Source organism: Culicoides brevitarsis, chromosome 2 (assembly GCF_036172545.1).
Source record: "Culicoides brevitarsis isolate CSIRO-B50_1 chromosome 2, AGI_CSIRO_Cbre_v1, whole genome shotgun sequence".
NCBI lineage: Eukaryota > Metazoa > Arthropoda > Insecta > Diptera > Ceratopogonidae > Culicoides > Culicoides brevitarsis.
In genome coordinates this window covers 18,202,360-18,211,972 of record NC_087086.1, presented here as the reverse complement: position 1 = coordinate 18,211,972, position 9,613 = coordinate 18,202,360, and positions in this window count along the sequence as shown.

The following is a 9,613-nucleotide window of genomic DNA, read 5'->3' as shown; positions in this document are numbered from 1 at the left end:
TATGTTATAAGCTTGCAAAAAAAAATTAATTAATTAACAGAGAACTGAAATTTTTAATTATAATTTTAATGAAAAACGAATAACTTTTTTTTTGTAAGTGAATAAAAAAAGGTGTCAAGTCACAAAAAATGATGATGAGTAGAATTTAAGAGTCTTTCCTAGCCTTTAAGTACATTTTCTTGGTCTTTCAAAACGTCGAAACGTTCGTTGACGAAACTTAGTTATTATTATAAAAACATTTTTTGTTTGTTTTATTGATTAATTCATAATAATAATGATTAAAATTTATAATTAAAACATATGTTAGTTATGAAAGTTTTAAGAAAAAAAAAACATGATGATGATTGATGAAAAAAAAAATTAATACTGATGCATGAATAAATGTGTGAATATATTTCTATATATATTATGAAAAAATTTGTTTTATTATTTTTTAATTTAAAAAATTGGCAATTCCTATTTTTTTATTTTTCCCAGCTACTTTTTTCTTTCCCATGTAATTTTTCTGAAAACAGCTTAAAATGAAGAAGCAAAATCAATTTAAAATTGATATGATGATGATGACGACTATCCTTTTTATGAAACAAAAAAAAAACACTTTTTAAAAGAAAATGTTTGCTTCAAAGAAAGAATGAAAAATATTTAAAGTGAATGAAAAAAAAACTTTTTATCAATATATAATATAAAAAACATTAAACCAGAAGATTTATAACTGGATGACACGACGACTTATAAGAATGATCTGCATGCAACTTAAAAACATGATGAAAAAAATATGCAGAAAAAATCATATTTGTATATAGAAGTTTAAATACTAATAAAAAAACATTAAAAATGATCAACAATGATGATGAAAAAGTATGTTGTTTGATGAATTTTTCGAAAAAAAATTTTTTGAGGTAAGTTTATTTAATTTTCTTTTAAATTTAATTAAATCAATAAATATTAATTAATTTAATTTATTAATTTTATTTTATTAATTTAATTTTATTAAATCATACCTAAAAAATTTAAATAATTATAAAATTATAATTTATAAATTTTTATAATTAAATTAATAAAAAATTTTAATTAAATTTTTTTTTTATTTTTAAAAATTTTTAAGATTAAATTTAATAAATTTAAATTTTTTTTTTATTTTTTGAAAAAAAAGGAGATTAAAATTATTATTATTTTTTTAAATTAGTATTTTTGTTTAATTTTGATTAAAATAAAAAGAAGAAAATATTCACAAAATTTTTATTTTAAGACAAATTTTTCTAATTTTTCAATAAAATTTAATAATAAAATTTTTGCCTCGTAAAATAATAAATTTTTTCGCAAAATATACAAATTTGGTCAAAATGGGTTAAAATCAAGCAGATTGTGAATGAACCACAGTTTTCTTGCCCATTATGAATCACTTCACAATTTCTTACCCCTCAAAAATAAAAATTCAAATTAAAAAATCGTTAAATTTGTCGTTCATACAATTTTAGTTCCAAAAACCGACGTCAATGTTAATGACTTCCATAGAAAAGGGACACAACGTCCTTGACTGTTTTTATGGTTTTCATTCTCATTATCTATTTTTGACAAAAATTTTCCTTTGAAAAGACACAAAAAGCATTTAAAAAGACAAAAAGAACATTAATTCCTCATTTGTTTTGGTAATTTTAGTGTAAATATTCGACATTGTCAGGTAAATGCTACGTGGCATCATGCAGCTAATGTTTGTAACTTTTGGTCAGGATAATGTCGTCAGATCGTTAATTCAGGGACAAATTCTGAGAAATCTGCTGTGACACTCAATGTGGGCGATGTTGAAAGTGCTGAGTTCCTCATATTTTTACCAACGGAACTAATTTTGCATTTTTGAAAAAAAAAGATAAAAAAAATGTTTTCATAGAAAAAAATAGAAACATCATTAATTTAATCGAAATCGACTGGAGATCATTTTATTACTGACATAATCACATGTGAAATAATTAGCGCCTGCATGTCTGACCTGCCTTAACCAGCATCCAACAATCCATCCGTTCACTGATTCAAACCTGATTGTTATAAATTTGTATTATGGAAAAATAATCAAAAGATTTTATTATTTTATGATTTTCTGTGCTGCAAAGGGTTTTTATTTATTTTTATTGTTATTAGTGCAGCGGTGTGATTTTTTTTGTGTTATATTTTTACCGCAATAAAAATATCATCGATTTATATTAAAAATTAATTTATTTTGTTAGTAAATAATTTCCGAAAGAGTAATAAACTAACTTTTGTTCTCTTTTAGAAAACCGACAAAAAATGATAGACGGGTCATAAATTGACACAGAATCACAGCATGAATTTTTTTTTGATCAAAAAAGAACGTCCGTTTAGCGAATAGGTCAATTTTTAATAAGCGAGGAATATTACTTTTTTAAAGAAATTCTAAATAAATTAAGATTAATTTAATTTTACAAGAATTTGACACACACATTCATTCATTATTGCATTAAACGACGATATTTTGTAGTTAATGCAATGAAAGTCTCTCTCTCCCCCTTTGTATTTACAAGTGTTGTGACGATGTGTTAATTGCGTGTTAATTAGAGACTTGCCTAACTCATGTAATGTAAGCGCGCTTTCTCGTAACGCTCATCATCTACATTTGTTTTAAATGATCGAGTGTTCCTTAATAAATGGAAGTTGTTTATTTCTCGTATTTTTTAGTTTGATACAAATTCAGGGGCGTAGAAATTGTAAAATTTTAGGGTGAAAAATTAAAAAAAATATTTATGGATTTTTTTTTATTTATTTATTGACATTTGACAAAAAATTGACAAAAAAAATTTTTATTTATTTTTTAATTATTTTTTCAAAAATATTTTTTTAAATTACTAATATTTTTAGCATAAAAATCTACTCTGTATTGCACAAAGAATCAAAATTTAGCTGAAAATATTAATAATAAAAATTTGTAGCATTTAAAAAAATATTAAATTAAAAATATTAAATTTATAAATTAAAAAAAATAAATATTATTAAATAAAATAAAAAAATAAATTCAAATTAAATTTAATATAAAATTAAATTAAATATTCAATTAAAATTTTAGAGAAAAAAAATAAATTATAAATAATTTTTGAACAAAATAATCAAATTTTTCCTACATATTCAAAATTCTTGAGTCCCTTTTACTTATTAGTTCATTATCATAAAATTCCAAACTATAAATTTAAATTGAAACTCCCTCCTTAAAAAAACCATGAAAATTTCACAAAATTTCATAGATCACACCCGTCGCGTCAACACTTCGTGGTGACACCTTATCACTTTTACCGATCAACACACAAAATTGTTAATAATTTAATCATCATCGCATCTAAAATGTTTACGATGACGACCTCAATTGTTTGTTGCTCTTACATTACATTACAAAAAATAAAATAAGTGGAAAGAACACATGAACGTGCGTTAAATAAATTTCTTATCTCGTTTCGGGGATCTTAACTGCATTAAAACAATAAAAATGATAGAAAACAAACATTAACGACAACACATGTGATGATCTCTCCTCGGGTCGTTAGAGCGAATTTATGGATTTTAAATTGATTAATTTATTTAGGGAACTTTTCTTGTTTTTTTTTTTCGGAATTGAAAATGTCATTCGAAATTTCGATATAAACTTTTATTTTTTTTAGACATTTGGAGGCCAAATATTGCATTAATTATAATCAGAATAAAAATAAAAACAAAATATTTCATGGAAACAAAAAAAAAATTGCCGATCAATTATTCGAAATTATTTGATAAGATAAATAATAATTATTAATAATAATGAAAAAAAAATTAATGATAAATCTGTGCAATGCAGATTGTGTCAAATAGACAATTTTTACGCATTTTTATGAAATTTCGATAACTTATCTATTTTTTCCATTTGATATAAAAAGAATTGATTTTTTGTAGAGCTTCACAGTATTTTTTACTTTCAACCAGTGAACCAATATTCCTCTTTTCATCATGAAATGTAAGTTCATTAACATTTTTTTTTATCATTTTATCAAAAAAATATTTTTTTTTAAATTATTTCCTACTTAGTCGTTATCTTTGCTTTGGCTTTCGTGGCTTTTGCTTACGCTGCCGTCATGCCTCGCAACGCAAACTGCCCCGTTCCGGAATGCAGTAACACCACGCATTTGTTCCCGCATGAGGATCCAACAAAATACTGGCAATGCGCACCCGAGGCTGGATGTGACGAATGGAGAGCCGTTGCAATGGTTTGCCCTCCAGGCTTATTTTTCAGAAATGAGTAAGTTTTATTTAATTTTTTAATAAGATTTTTTTAAAAAATATTTTTATTTTTAGTAAACAAGTCTGCGATTGGTGCAACGATCACGTTTGTGACTCCGATCTTTTTGTTAACAAAGCTCCAAAATGTTAAAAATTTGATTTTTTAACAAAATAACACTAAAAAGTGTAAAACAAGGATTTTTATTAAAAAACTTCACCATCAGCTTTTTTTGTTTCAAAACAATTATTCCTCAAGTAATTCAACAAATAAAAAAATTCCTTTAAATTTTTTGTTTTAATTTCTCTTGTATAAAACGAATTTCATGTAAGTGTTCGAAATTTGCCTGCAGGGCGTTTGTTTACTCGCGGGTACTTTTAAAATAAATTTTAATGATTAGTTGACGAGTAAAGGCGATAATTTTTATGTGTACAACTGTTTTGTTTCACGCTTGTTAAATTTTTCGTTATAATCAAATTGATTAGTATTAATGTTGCATGACTTTCAAGTTCTTTTCCTCTCTAAACAAGGCAACGAGCGAGAGATGTGGAAGTGAAGTTGTCTCTATGATTAAATTATATTTTTATTGTTTTTATCTCGATGTTGAATAATTTCAAGTTGCATGTTGGTTGATTTGTTACTAACGAGGTCCTCCATTTATGGAAGTGTGCCTCTGCTTAGTAAATTGAATGTTTCGACAACAATTTTTTTTGGTGAGGAGGTTGATGACTTCGTGAATTTTGTGTCGTTACAAAAATAGTTTTTAAGGTGGTTTGAGACATGAGGAAGTGTTTGATGTGATTTTTCGATGAAATTTTATTTTAATAAAAATAAGTTAAATAAATAATTTAATTTAAAAATTTAAACATTTTTTTTAATTTAAAAAAAATAATATTTAAATAAAAATAAAATTTTAATATTTTGTGATGATATTAGGTTTTTCAAATATAAATTTTAATAAAAATTTTAAAATTTCAAAAAATTAGTAAAAAAAATAAATTTAAAAGATTAATTTTAATGTACCTAATTTAATTATTTTAATTTAAATTAATATTTTAATACCCAAACATTAAAATTTATTTTTAAACTTAATTTTTATTAATTTATTTTTATTTTAAAATTATTGAATAAAAAATCAGAATAAAACAAGTATATAAAAAATTGAAAATAATTAATTTAACTCAAAATTAATTTATTTACGCACAAAATACAAAAATTTGTCAAAAAATATATATAAAATACTATTTTTGGTAAAAAATTTCGTAAAAAATCCAAAAAAACCTTTAAAAAATATAAAAAAATATAAAAAAAAAATTTTAACGCTACGGTATCTCATCTTCTTGGAAAAAACATACATCTTCTGATCCATTAATCAAACGCCTCATCAAAAATTTAATAGAAATCATTTAATAAACTCAAAAAGTAAATAAATAATGCAAGGTGCAAAAAGAACCTTAATTCCAGGAGAAAAATAAAAACAACAAAAAATCATCAAATAAATAAAAATAAACAACTTTATTAAATTAGGAATGTCCCTTGGCCCATAAAATAGTGCTCCTCCCATAACCGATGGTCACTGACTCTCAAGAGACACAAAGGCAGGTGATTTTTAGTTTTATTGATGATGCCAAAAAAATTGCGTCGTCTCATTTTTATTGATTTTTATGTTGAAAAAGTAAATAAATTAAATTAAGTTGCATCCTTGATTGCGTTGGGATTGCGTCAAGTCATGACATTTTCTCATTTTTAACAAAAAAAGTTTGATTAATGATTCAAACATCTTCTTGGAACAGAAAACATTTTTTTTAAAGATAGTTTTTTAATCAAGACATCAAAATTCGTTGATTTCGTGTTCGATTGTTGCTAAAAAAATTGTCACGTTCAAGCACGTTTCGCACTCAAAAAACTGTGACACGTGATTTAGTGGAAAATGACACTGTAATTAGCTTATTATGATCCTTTTTATGTGTTTTTATAATTTAAACAAACAGTTTTTATCCCCCTTGAACGAACATATTGAACGTTCGCGTGTTCAATATCGCACAAAAAAAAATAATGAGCGACGACTCAATTAATCGCATGTTTCATTTTTCGTGTCCTGCTGCGATGATCGCTCGACTAAGCAGAAAAAGGGATTTTTTTTTCTAAAGGTTTGTTGACATCATTTATATAAAAATTTTATTTTATTTGAGAAAAAACGGACTGTTCACTGATCAAAGTGAGATAATTCTGTCCCTTTTTTGTCGTGATAAACGATTTCGGTTCCTGGAATGATCAAACTTCTAACACTTGTTCGCGTTCCGTATGCTTTCTGAGTAAATCGTCGAGATGCCTTTTTCGAGATAAACCCTCAAAATAATATAAATATTTCATAAAAATAATATAAACATCGCATAATGACAACCCCCTGAAGCGAAGTGAGAAGTGAAATGGACCAAAATTGAGAAATTCAGAAGGAAAAAAATGTGTTTTTAATAACTTGGCAGCAAGAAAGGAGTGAAAGGCGAAGGATGAAGGATTGAATTATGGCCTAGTTACCGTTTTTATTGCTATTTTGGTAACATATGTTGCATGGGTTTTCGTTAGAAATTCGTTTTTGGGATCATGTTTCAGTGAAATTTTACGTAAAAGAGAGTTTTTGGTAGACAGGAATAATTTTTTCTTAAATTTAAAAATTATTTTTAATTTTTTTTAAATATAAATTTTTATAAAAAATTTAAAAACTATGCTTTTATGAACAAAAATCTTTAAATATTTTTTTTATTTTAGTAAAAATAATTTTTGAATATTATTTTATTTGGTAATTTAAAAAAAAAATAAATTTAATTAATTAATTTAATAAATTTTAATTTTATTATTATTTTTTTTAATAGATAAAATAAAAAATAAATAATTAAAAAAATAAATTAAATTTAAAATTAATAAAAAAAAAATTTGAGACATTTTTGTCTTAAATTCAATAAAATTTCAAGAAAAAAAATTTAAAATGTTCCTTAAAATTATTCAAAAAAATTTTTAATTTCGTTTTCGAACATTTTTGTCTTAAATTTTATCAAAAATTGATTTTTATTCCTCTCTACCACGAAAAAACTCAAAAATTCATCTTTTACTAACCCCATAATGTCACTTTGCACTGAAGGCGGCACTTTTTCATCCTTCTTTCTTCACGAAAACGACACGTCCACAAACATTTCTACCACAAGTGTTCGTGTCTCTATCGTCTTTCCAAGTAAATGATATGGAGATGTCACATTAATTACCAATATTTTCGTGTGTGCGACAAGGAAAGTTCTTGAGACGAAACTTTGCCAGAAAAACTAATGAAAAAGGAGAGCTCTAATAAACATAAACAAGAAGAAATATGTTTTTGTGTGAAATTTGAGACAAACTACCATAAAAAAGGACACACACTTGTAAGATTCGACGAATGTTATTTATTGTGTCTCATAAATTAGCTTTTGCAGCGTTGACGTTGTAATGATCATCAGATGGAAGGATTCCGAGTATTTGTCGGCATTTTGTTGATATCGATATCTCTTCTCTCGATGCAATAATATTGATGATGACCTAATTTAACGCAGATCGATTTCAGTTTTTTTTTATCAAAAAAAAAAAAACTTGGGATCACGCCTTTTTGGTCCAAACCAGAGTGTCAATATTTTTATTTAATTTCAGCACTTGAAAATTTTTTTTTGGTAATACTTTAATCTGCAAATTTCAATTATTATTTGCTCTAATCCGATTTGCTTTGTTCACTTTTTTTTTCTTATTTATTAAAAATTCCTTGTTGGTTCATTTTTGGTACACACTTGAATTGATTGACATGTTTTTATTCACAAAAAATTGTTTTGTATGCAAAAATATTGCAATTTTTCTATTTTTTTGTGTGTCAAACACAATTGACAAACAACCAAAGCTCTTAAATCCATCAAAAGAAGCCAATTATTTATTGATTGTTTATTTATCTAACAGCTCACTCAATCACACAGAAGAAAAAAACTGATTTAAAATTGAAATTAAATAAAAACATGCGGGATTACCTTTGAAAATTGCAAAACTAAACAAAATTTGATGAATTTTTAGAATAGAATTTTTAAAATTTTTTGATGAAAAGGTAACAAAAGTGTTGAAATATTTTGTATGGATTTCGTGAGAAAATTATTTTTGTGAAAAGGATTTTGATTGGATTTGAATTTAAAATAAAAGCGATTTTTTTGTTGAATTGATGATTGATCGGAATTTAGTGACTTTTTGATTCTTGGAATTTTTTTTGTTGAAATTCATAATTTTTATTTGATTATTTTCTTGTTATTTTATAATATTTTGAATTTAAAAATTGCATTAGGTCGTATTTTTCAAATTTATTTATGCAAATTCTGTTAAATATTTTATTTTTAATAAAAAAATAATTTTTATTTATTTTTTTTTAATAGTTAGTTTTATTTAATTTTTTTTAATGGCAAAAATTACGCTAAAAATTAGAAAATTTAATAAATAATTTAAAATTGAATTTTAGCAAAAATTTATTTCTATCCACAGAAGAAAAGTTTTTTTTAAATATATATTAAATTTTTATAATATATGTTTATTTAATAATTTTTAAATGAGCATATTTGAAAAAATAATTTAAATTTAAAAAAATTTTTAATGTATTCTAAAAAAATATAAAAAAAGAAAATTTCGCCTAAATAAGATGATATGTAATTTTTTTAATTTTTGCAGAAAATATTAGAAATTCTTAGGAATTTTCTTAAAAATTCTTTAATAAAATTATTAAAATAATTTTTTTTTAAATTTAAATATTTTTTTTTTAATTTTCATTTTTATTTAATTAACATAATTTTTTTTTCAAACCTGATCTTGAACTCAACTATAAACTAATTTTTATCTCGCATAAGAAACCAAGAATTGACCATAACAAGACATGTGTTCTATATTTCTTGTGTTCTGTGCACATGTAAGAAGACACAAATTCTTCTAACAATTAAAAGTCATAAAGGTCATAAAACAATAAATTTTTATTACTTGACTTGACTTTTGTCTTTTTTTTCTCTCTTTCACTCAGCATTGGACGTGTTGCATTTCGTGCTGCGCCAAACAATCAACAAAAAAAGAAACAAAAACCCCAAGACGACACAAGAGTTACAACTTTTGGTCCTCTATAAAGGATGAATTATTGCTAAAATAAACAAATTTTTGTCTCTAATTTTACGAGTTTTTACAGAAACACACATGAAATATTTGAGAAAACAATTTTATGAAACAATAGTTGACCATTATGGTTTATGCTTTGTTTAATTTATTTCAGTTTTTTTTTCTTGTGTTTGGTTTTTGTTCGTGCGTTATGTATGGAAATAAAAC